The sequence below is a fragment of the Otolemur garnettii genome, unplaced genomic scaffold (assembly GCF_000181295.1).
Source record: "Otolemur garnettii isolate 467f Iridium unplaced genomic scaffold, OtoGar3 scaffold00008, whole genome shotgun sequence".
Classification (NCBI taxonomy): Eukaryota; Metazoa; Chordata; class Mammalia; order Primates; family Galagidae; genus Otolemur; species Otolemur garnettii.
Genome location: NW_003852403.1, coordinates 6,084,933 through 6,096,120, shown reverse-complemented (window position 1 = coordinate 6,096,120; position 11,188 = coordinate 6,084,933). Strand labels below are relative to the sequence as shown.

Below are 11,188 nucleotides of genomic sequence, written 5' to 3'. Positions count from 1 at the left end.
AGATTGCTTTCTAGGAGTCACAGCTTGCTTCAGGAGAGTTGTCATGCAGGTATTACTCTTCTCTCTTGGCTGGGAACCTAGTCTTCAACTTTGTTGGGTATTTTCTGGACTTTATCCTTCCCTCTGTATGGGAGCTTCTGTTGGAGGCTGGTACCTGTTGGCCATCTTGCCTCTCCCCCTGGGGCTGGGTTTGAACCCACTACCTCCAGTATATGGGGCTGGTGCCCTACTCCTTTGAGGCACAGGTGCCACCTATGGCTGATTTCTTTTTAATATTCTTTTATTCTGATACTAAGAATGATTTTATTTTCTTGCAGAAACAAAGTTTCATGTGAATCTTCCACGTTGGAAAGCTTTTTTGATTTAAGACTTTTGGGGGATTATAATATGCTATTTGTTAAGTTTTGGAAGAAGCTTCTAAAAAATGTTTTTATTGAAAACAATGAAAGTCATTGATGGCAAAATAAGCATTTAGGGTAATGTTTTATTTGCATATTTGTAAGTACTTATTCATTGTGGAAACATATACTTGATGAAAACTATGTGTGTCTGTGGAAGCTGCTTTTTTAAAATTTTTCTTATACAATGTTTATTTTTACCTTGTTATGTTTTTATGTTGCATTCAGCATAAATCAAAAGGAAACAAATTTAATTGGCTTAGAAAAGGGCCATGTGAAAAGAAAAATATTGGGTAAAATTTTACCAAAGGAGATTTAGGATTTAGAGGGATGGATTTGAGTTACAAGTGGCAACTCTTTTGTAATTCAGGATATATGGGCTTTGTATGTATGTACCTTACCAAATTATTATTGTCTTTATGCTGAAATAAGGATTAAAATTGCATTAAAATGGATCCCTGAATGTTCCTCTTTGTGAAACTGAACTTTTTGTGTGCCACTTAAAAATGTTACCTATAAATCAGTATTTAGGAAAATTTTTTGTTCTTAACTGGGTAATATTAAGGAATAAAGTATAAAATATTAAACTAAAAACCTCTCACGTTAATATAAACTTAGATATTGCAAAAAACCTCTGTCAACAAACATTTCCCCTTTCATCTCTTCTATATTTGTACTTTTTCTACTTAAATTAATTTTCCAGTTTTTGGCTGGGGCTGGGTTTGAACCTGCCACCTCCAGCATAAGGGGCCGGTGACTTACTCCTTTGGGCCACAAGTACTGCCTTAAATTAATTTTAAAACTATGGCTGAAACATGAAAATTTGGCATCAAAACTCCCTTTAAGTGTATAGTTTCATCTCTCCTTGATAAAATCAGTTAGTAGTTTGTCTAATTGACTTAATCGAATCAGGATTTTGATTTGTTTACAGATTGTTTTCAAGTCTGTGACTGGCTAGGAACAGTGACCCACACCTGTGATCCTCCCACTCTGGGAGGCCAAGATGGGTGGATTGCTTATCTCTGGAGAGTAGCCTGAGCAAGAGCCAGACCCCATGTCTACTGAAAGTAGAAACAGGCCCACATGTGCAGTTTTGGCATTTTGTAATGTGGGCTAATCTTACTGGGCTTAGGTGATCTCTCAAAGTGGTTTTGATTTGTATTTCTCTGAAGATTAAAGATGATGAGCCTTTTTTTCATGTGTTTGCAGGCCCTGTGCCTGTCATCTTCAGAGAAGTTTCTGTTCAGGTCTCTTGCTGACAAAGAAATGGGGTTCTTTGTTATTGATGAGTTTGAGATCCCTGTGGATTTTTGTTATCAGACCTTTGTTGGAAAAATAACCTGCAAAAGTCTTCTCCCATTTGGAAGACTATCTGTTTGCTTTACTTACAGTGCCCATAGCTGTGCAGAAGTTTTTAGCTTGAGATCCCAGTAATATATTATTGGTGTTGCTTTAATTGCCAGGGGGTCCTCCTCATAAAATATTTTCCTACCCCACTATATTCAAGCATTTTCTTGCACTCTCTTATAGTATTTTTTTTTTTTTTTGAGACAGAGTTTCAAGCTGCTGGACTGGGTAGTGTGCTGTGGCATCATACTTCACAGCATCTTCCAACTCAGGCTCAAGCAATCCTCTTGCCTCAGTTTATTTATTTGTTTATTTATTTATTTATTTTTCAGTAGAGATGCGGTCTCACTTTTGCTCAGGCTGGTGTTGAACTGGTGCTCAAGCAATCCACCTGCGTTGCTCTCCCGGAGTGCTAGGATTACAGGTGTCAGCCACCTTACCTGGCCTCTTCTAGTATTTTTATAGTTTCATGTCTTAAGTTTTAATCTTTTATCCAGTCAGAATCAATTTTTTGTTAGTGGTGAAAGGTACAGGTACAATTGCAGTCTTCTACAGGTTGCTAGCCAGTTCCTGTAGTACCATATGTTAAATATGCAATATTTCCCTAATGTATGTTTTTGTTAGGCTTATCAAAGACCAAATAATGATATGTGCTTGAGGAAAGAAAGAGGAGGGAAAGACAAGGGTCGGGGTGGGTGAGTGGAGGGAGAGTATTTGGCAGGATCTTACTAATGCACACAATGAGAGGGTACATTTCAGAATAACTAAGTCTATTATGAACGTTTTACCACAAAAATAAGTGAGGCAATGGTTATGTTAATTAATTTGATTTAAACATTCCACATTGAAAATCAAATCATCACATCATACCCCATAAATGTATACAGTTATGATTTAATACAAATTAAGTTTAAACAAAGTAAAGGCAGAAACAAATTATCCAGGCATGGCATGGTGACAGGATCCTGTAGTCTCAGTTACGGGAAAGGGTGACATAGGAGGATCACTTGAACTCAGGACTTTGAAGATGCTGTGAGCTAGGCTGGTCCCCTTCAATTCTCACCTGGGTCAGGAGAGTGAGACTTTGTCTTTTATAAACATTAACAACAAAATTTGTGACCTGGCCCAATCATTTTAATCTAAGACAAGCAATTTAAACACATCAAGTGGTCACTTTCAGTCCCTTGGAAATGTTTAGTAACCTTTGATTGGAAGATGAGAGATCAGTATCCTCTGGGATACTGCTGAGGAAGGACACAGGAGTAGCATTTTCTCGATACACATTCAAATATATTTTGATTCTTCATTGACAAGTTGGTTTAATAGAATGACTTTAGTTCACATTGTTTTCTTCCTTTTTTTTTTTTTTTTTTAGAGACAGAGCTTTACTTTGCTGCTCTCGGTAGAGTGCCATGGCATCACAGCTCATAGCAACCTCCAGGTCTTGGGCTTAAATGATTCTCTTGCCTCAGCCTTCTGAGAATCTTGGACTACAAGCACCTTCCACAAGGCCTGGCTATTCTTTGAGGCAGTTTGGCTGGGGCTGGGTTCGAACCAACCACCCATGGTATATGGGGGTGGTGCCCTACTCACTGAGCAACAGGAGCTGCCCTGTGTTCTTACATTTTTAAAATGTTCTAGCATTGCCTTTTTGATCTCCCACCAAATTCCTTTGCCATTATAAATTTCACATTTTGCCCATGGGCTCTGACAAATTTTAACTTTAATTTATAATAATTTGTGTTTTATTCTAGAGCCTTTATAATAAAATCTCCCAGGATGGTGAACCCACAGAATCCTTTAACTAAGGTGAAGCTGATTAATGAGCTGAATGAGTGACAGGTCCAGCTTGGGTGGCATATCAGGTATCCTGGCACTCTGAGTATAAGCACAGGCCTGGATCTTCTTGGGAGGGCTTCCTGTGAACTGATAGAAGGGGACATGATCTGTGTGTCATCACAGTATGAGGAGATTATTAACATTAGTCTCATCTGGGACAGGAAGACTGGGAAATCCAAAGGATTCTGTTTCCTCTGCTATGAAAATCAGGGGAACACAATTCTGGCTGTTGACAATTACAATGGAATCAAGATCAAAGGGCGAACTATCTGAGTGGATCACATGTCTCACTATTAGGCTTCTAAGGACTCAGAGGATGTGAATGAGGTGACCAGAGAGCTCCAGGAGAAGGGTTGTGGGGCTCACACCCCCTCACCAAGTTCTTCTGAGGACTCTGAAGATGACAAACCCACGGACAAGCACAGAAAAGAAAAAGAGGGAAAGGAGAGAAAGAAAAGAAGAACAGACTGGGGAGTGCAGGCAGAGCAGTTGTCCTCTTCGGGCCCAGATGCAAGACAGTAAAGGGAAAGGATGACCCAGGCTCTAAGAAGCACAGCAGCAGGAGCTCCCAGAGAGTTCAGATGCCAGGGTCTGTGGGAGTTAGGTTTGCAGTGTAGTTTGGGCCAGGCTTTTCTGGAGGGCTTGTAACCCAGAGTCCAAGTTCTGCAAAGTCCTCGAGGCTAGCAATAGACTGCTGTTCTACACAGGATGGTCTGGCACCTGACAAGCATAAGGCTAGAATTCTGTGTCCTACTGTCCTGTTAAGCAGAGTCCACAATCCTGTGCCCTCTTTTAGTGCCGCAGAAGGGCCAATTGTTAATTGGTGTCTGAGAATAGTATGGCTAGCAAACAAAAATGACTATCCTCTGAGTCCTACCCAGGCATAGGTAGAAATCACTGAAGTGAATGGGGCACATTTATCTCCAGTTTGTAAAGTCTATCTTGTAATCTCATATGGGGAGGCTGCATGGCATTCCTTTGTTTCCCTTCTTCTGACTATTAATGATTACCTGGGGCACCTTGCTTTGAATACCTCAAATTAAGTTTATGTATTATGTCATCAACATGATTTATGATTTTTGATTGAATGAAAAGACCTCTGGTAGAATGGGCTAGTGCTGCACTTGAGAAGCTCACAGGCTCTCATCTGTCATTTCGCCTGAGGGAAATCTGAGTTTTTTCTCATGTCAGCTGCTTCGGTGCAAGTTCCTGGCAATGGCTGTGGGACTCCAGGCTGCCGCTAGAGTCCAGGGAGGGTTGGAAGCACTGCTCAGGCTCCCCTGAGGTCAGTACCACCTGCCCTGGTAGAGCAGAGGACCTAGAGAAGGAGCTGTGGGAGAAACCCAAGCATGAGCACAAGTCCTCAGCAGGAGGGAGGCCAGCAGAGAACAGAACAGGGATGGGGATGGGGTGATGTTCAGACGTACATTCCAGCCAGAAGGATGGGTGTTTTGCAGGATGGAGTCATGGAAGCAGAAGAAGGAGCTGAGACAGATCCCACAGGCATGAAGGGGCCTGGTACTCCTGGGAGCGGGACTCTGAAATCCCATTCACCACAGGTGTCATTGAAGCCTTTGCAGTTGCTGGGTAAATTTGGCAATGAATCGTGTTTTTTAAATGCGGTGAAATTCAGTTACATGTGCCTATTTATTGTATATAACCCCCTGGGCTGAATGATTTGAATCCTTTGAATATTAAAAGTCCTTGAGAAAGGGGAAGAAGAGAGGGCATGGGGGGTCAAGGGGTAGGGTTCATCTTTTGGGGGAGGGACAGAAATATAAAAGGGTCCATATCTAACAAAAGCAATTAATGTAACCTGCTTCTGTGTACCCTCAATAAATCCCCAACAATAAAATAAATAAATATCCTTGTTGTTTTAGCAGCCACATATCCCGGATGTCTTAGGAGAATTCATTGTTTCTGAGAATCAATGTACTTGGTACTTACCAGGGTCTGTGTTCTAAATTTCAGTTCATTGATGTGGATCTTGGACCTATAAGCTCCAATTCAAGATGTAATTGCCAGGAAAGGGAAAATACTAGACAATTCTAGAATTCTAGTTTTCACACTAGGTTTTGAAGAACCAGCATCATAGGACCTTTCCAGAAGGCAGGTGGAACTATACAGAGAGAAATGTGATGTACTGGGTTTGGATAGCTTGATGAAAATGTGAAGAGATTCTTAAAATCAGCCAGCTCCCTCCCTCGCACCCCTGTGAAAAATTTTTAAATGTCTTTCTCATTTCTTTAAATTGGTTTTGGTTGGTATGCCTCTTTCTACATCTTTTCCTTGCAATTTGTTTATTTGTATTGAAGTGAAATTCATGTAATGTCAAATTAACCATTTTAAAGGGAACAATTTAGTGGCATTTGGTACATTCACAGTGTTATGTAGCCATCATGTCTAATTCCAAAACATTTTCATCATTCCAAAATGAAATCTTATACCCCTTAAGCAACAACTCCCCCACCTCATCCCACTGCCTATACTCCACCTCCTCTCTGATCTCTGGCAATCACCAGTCTATTTTTTTTTTTTTTCAAGAGACAGAGTCTCACTTTGTCACCCTCAGAGTTCAGTGACATCAGAGCTCACAGCAACCTCCAGCTCTGGGGCTTAGGCAAATCCTCTTGCCTCAGCCTCCTGAGTAGCTGGGATTACAGGCACCCACCACAGTGCCCGGCTATTTTTTTGTTGCAGTTTAGCCAGGGCCTGGTTTGAACCTGCCACCCTTGGTATATGGGGCCAGCACTTTACTCTATGAGCCACAGGCACTGCCCACCAGTCTCTTTTATGTTTGTGGATTAGCCTATTTTGAGTGTTTAAAATAAGTGAAATCATGCAAAAAAGTAAAGTTCCCCACTTAGTGTTTGTGTTAACATACAGTAAAATGACTTATGAAAAGTACAGTGTATCGCTTCTCAGCCTTTTGGCTAAGATCAGGTGAAAGGTACAGTGCACACAGCACTTTACAACTATGAAAACAAGTGTGGTCTACTTAGAACAAAACCAACTGGACTCTAATTACACACACCTCCACAACATACTCCCCACCACTTGTGAATATAAAACATTTACTTCTAAGCTGTTGACATTACAATATATAAAATAGCTATTAGATGCATATAGTGTGTTCTATACCTGCCAGATGTAAAGTCTACAATTTCTTTTTAAACTGTAAGTTATACTGTGGTTATGACTTGTATCTTCACCCTTGAAAAAGCCCACATTCTATCCTACTGATGTGTGGTCAGACTTAACAGCCCCAACTATTAGACACTTGGCTGAAATCATAACCAGTTTTATTGCAAAATGACCCTATACTCATTTATTAATTCTTGCACCATCATAGCTACTCAACTAGTCATCAAGGTACAGAAACACACATCAGGAGGAGCAAGGAATATCACTCAGCCTTTCTGCATAGCGGCTCCTTGTCACTCCCGAGGATAAGCTTACATCACTGAGGTCTGTGAACAGTCACTTTCACTTTCATCCTGAGTGAAAGGTGAAATTACTTAAATACAAATGCAGCATACTATAAAGAATTTCTTCCATAAATGTCATAAATTAAGCCAAAGTATTCTGCAGAACTTACTACAAAATGCCACACAAACTGCCTACACTTAAGCTTTCCCTCCCCATAGGCAGTGAGCCAACTGTGTGTCTTTGGGCATGATGGTGACGCTCAGCGTGGGTGGCACACAGATGAGTATCTTCAAACAAACCCACCTGGCCCACTTCACCAATGGCCCATCCTGAGACCTCAAGTTAGTTTTGAAATCCTGGGTGATCCTCCTCAGCAATCTGTGGAAAGGCAGCTGGGGTTGAGAAGCACGGTCCATCTCTGGTAATGAGGAATCTCCAAGCTAGCCATTGTGCTCGGCCTGTAGCGATGGCTTTTGTCTACCTCCTTGGAAGAGGAGGTGCTTATCTTAGCCCCCTTGGTGGTGTCTGCTGTGGGGTGGTTCCCACTAGTGCATTCACAAGCAAGGGCATTTGCTTTTACCCAACACCAATGTCTTGGACTGCTTCAGACTGTTGCATTGCTTCTGCTTCCCAGTGAAGAGCCTGAGTCTCCCAGCAAAGAAAATATGCTCTTCCAATGAAAAATGAAAAAATCAAAGAGCTCTGAGTGGCTGGGCAAGGTGGCTCATGCCTATAATCCTAGTACTCTGGGAGGCTCAGGCTGGTGGATCTCTTGAGCTGACAAGGTCCAGACCAGCCTTAGCAAGAGTGGACCCCACCTCTACTAAAGAAATCAGTAACTGAGGCAAGAGGATTGCTTGAGCCCAAGAGTTTGAGGTTGCTGTGAGCTATGATGCTATGGCCCTCTACTGATAGGGTCCATTGCTGGGATTGGCCTCAAATAGAACTGAACATAAGGATGCAGAAAGGAGTGCACAAATCCAGCCCAGAAAGAAATGAGCGCACCAATCCTCCCCCTGCCACTTTTATATTTTCACCGTGCCTTAACTTATGTGACAATTTCCTTTTCAAACTCAGCCCACTTGCACCCTCAGGGGCCCAGATGCCCCCGGTAGAACCCATTCCCAACTAAGCACACTCTAGTTCTGATGAGTGGAAGGGAAACGGGAGGACCCCTCTGACTCCTGTGCAGAATCCATGTAGTTATTAGTGAGGGGAGCATTGTTTTATAGCCCCTCTCTGAGCTTTATAATCTCCTTCCCTTATTTTCATCTCTGATTCTTAGGGCCCCTTTCTGAGCCTTTCAACTTCTCTTTCCTTTCTCCACTCCAACTCCTCGTTTTCCTCCATTTCTGGGCTGAAATCTCTGACTGTCTGTGCTTCTTAAATCTGGTTCCAGTCGTGGATTAACCCCAGCGGGTGAGACTCTGTGCCTGGATCACAGTTTTGGGGCTGTTTAAAGGTCCTCAGGGATGCCTGGTAATCTCCCTGCCCCAGCCTCAACCACCTCCTCCTCCTGGAAAGTTTTCTTTTCATCCTCACTTTAACTTCATCTATTTTCTACTTCTAGTTTTGGATATGGGGACCTCTCAGGCATGGATTCCACCTTCCTCATCTTTAAGGTGGCTCTTCGTTTTTGTTTTGTTCTTTTTTATTTGAGACAGAATCTCAAAATAGAGATTCAAAATAGCTCAAAATAGCTCACAGCAACCTCCAAATCATGCTTAAGAGATCCTCTTGCCTAAGTTTTTCTATTTATAGTAAACATGGGGTCACACATTTGGTCAGGCTGGCCTCAAACTCATGAGCTCAAGAAATATACCTGTATCAGCCTCTCAGAGTACTAGGATTGCAGGCATGGGCCACTTTGCCCTGCCTCAGATGCCTCTTAACCTACCTCAAGCCTCTACAGCTTTATCCAGACCTTAAAGCTAAACACTTCATCTTTTTCTATAATACCTCTTGGCTTAGGTACCTACTGGACCATGGGTCACATGGCCTGATAATACCACTTGGACCTTTTAATCATCACAGACCTCAGACCTGGACAATTATTGTAGGACATTGGGCAAATAGTCAGAAGTCCCTTATCCAGACCTTCCTCCTCTGAAACATTTCTTCTTGCTGTTCATCTTGTGAACCTTCTCAAATTTTCTTTGCACAGGCCAAAGAAGCCCTTTCCAACCCCCCTGAGCCCTCCAACTCTCCATTATGTTCCTTTGACTCTGTAGACAACCTTCCCTTTTCTGCCCTCCCATAGACTCCTCACCTGGGCTTCCTCATTACTGCCAAAATTCCACCACATTCCCCTTCTCTCCATTGCCCACTCACCTGCCTTCCTCCACCCACATGTTGGAAAGGAAAAATGGTGGACCCAACTTCCCCACCTCATGCTAGATCTGGCCACACCTTTGGATCTTCCACTTGCAGACCATCACAACTTCTGTACCCCCTCCAAGAAGTTGCAGGATCATAAGGCATCGTCAGGGTTCATGTCCCCTTTTCTCTCTCAGATCTGTCCCTCATAAGTCAGAAACTAGGTTCATTCTCTGCCAATCCCACAAAATATTGTCAAAATTTCAGATATCTAACCCAATTATATGATCTGACTGGGCACGATTTATATGTCATTCTGACCTCCACCCAAACTTCAGAGGAGAGGGAGCAGGTCTGGACCCAGGTCCAGATTCATGCTGAAGATCTACAGAGAATGGACCAAACCCTACTGGAGGGGGCTAGTGCCAGCCCCTGCAAAGACCCCAACTGGAATTACAAAAATTGACATGCCTGGAGTGCGCCTCCATAACCGCATGGTCCAGTGTCACTCAGAGGGACTTAAATAATTAGCCCATAAGACCATCAACTATGAAAACTAAAAGAAATACATCAGGAACCAGATGAAATTGTTGCCCAGTTTTTAGCCTGTCTAACAAAGCTCTCCATCACTTTACTGCCCTATCACTGGAGAACACCAAGGGCATCCTCATTAACAACATGCATTTTATCTCTTAGTCTGCACCCAATATCCAGAAAATCTCCAAAAATACTTCCACAGCCCTCAGAGCTTCCACGGAGATCTTGGCAACATGGTCCTAAAGGTCTTCAATAACCTAGAAGAGGCCTCTAAGTGGAAGCACCTCTCAAAGCTCTAGTTATTTGCTTCTGCTATTAGACAAACCCCAAGCTACTTCTTGAAACTCCTCTGGACAGTCAGGAAAGGGAAAACCTCCCCCAGGACCATGCTTTATGTGTGGCAAAACTGGCCACTGGGTCAAGGATTGAACAAATCCAAACCCCTCGCAAACCACATCCAGCCCACAGAAGTCCTCACTGGAGTCTGACTGCCCTGGTCCTTCTGAGGATCTGGGTCACATTCACTCCCAAGACCTGGCTGAATTCCTCCACCTCTTGGGCTTGGCCACTGAAGATTGACAATTCCTGCAGTTTCAGGAGGCCCCTTGAACTGTCACCAAGATGGAGCTCCAAGTAAATCTAATAGTGTAAGGTAAGGCAATCTCTTTTCTGATTGATACTGGGGGCACTTACCCCACCCTATCCTCCTACAAAGGTCCTTTACAACAAACAGATCTGGGTGGTGGGTATTGATAGCAATTTGCTACACCCTCAAGCTACCCCACCTTGTGGTGTTCACTTCCTGAATACCCTATTTCACATTCGTTCCTTATCGTTCCTTCAATCAGCATTGCCCTACTAGGCAGAGATATCCTCACAAAGTTACAAGCAACCCTGATGATTCCTGCCAGCTCCCACCTCTCACTACCAATCTTAGTGCTCTCTAACCCCTCCCCTATAGCCCTTCCTTTCTCTCAATCTGACCTCCCTGTACATTCCATCATATGGGATACCTCCCTTTCTTCTATAGCCTCCCATCATTTACACATTCTCATTACCCACCAACCTCAGCATTCATATCCTTCTCTTAAATAATATCCAATCTCCATGGTAGCCCGCAGGGGTGTTAAACCACTCATGATCAAACTCCTGGTGTCAAGTATTCTCTAATGTAAGATAACTCCCCCTACCATACTCCTATCCTTCCTGTAAAAAAGCTGATGGTGGGTGGCGCCTGTGGCTCAGAAGGGTAGGGCGCCAGCCCCATATGCCGGAGGTGGCAGGTTCAAACCCAGCCTTGGCCAAAAACTTAAAAAAAAAAA

At 42.9% G+C, this 11,188-nt stretch overlaps 1 pseudogene; it reads left to right on the top strand.

Moving 5' to 3' along the window:
* Positions 1-3,524: 3,524 nt before the first annotated feature.
* LOC100962734 lies at positions 3,525-4,201 on the top strand (annotated as a pseudogene).
* Positions 4,202-11,188: the final 6,987 nt, after the last annotated feature.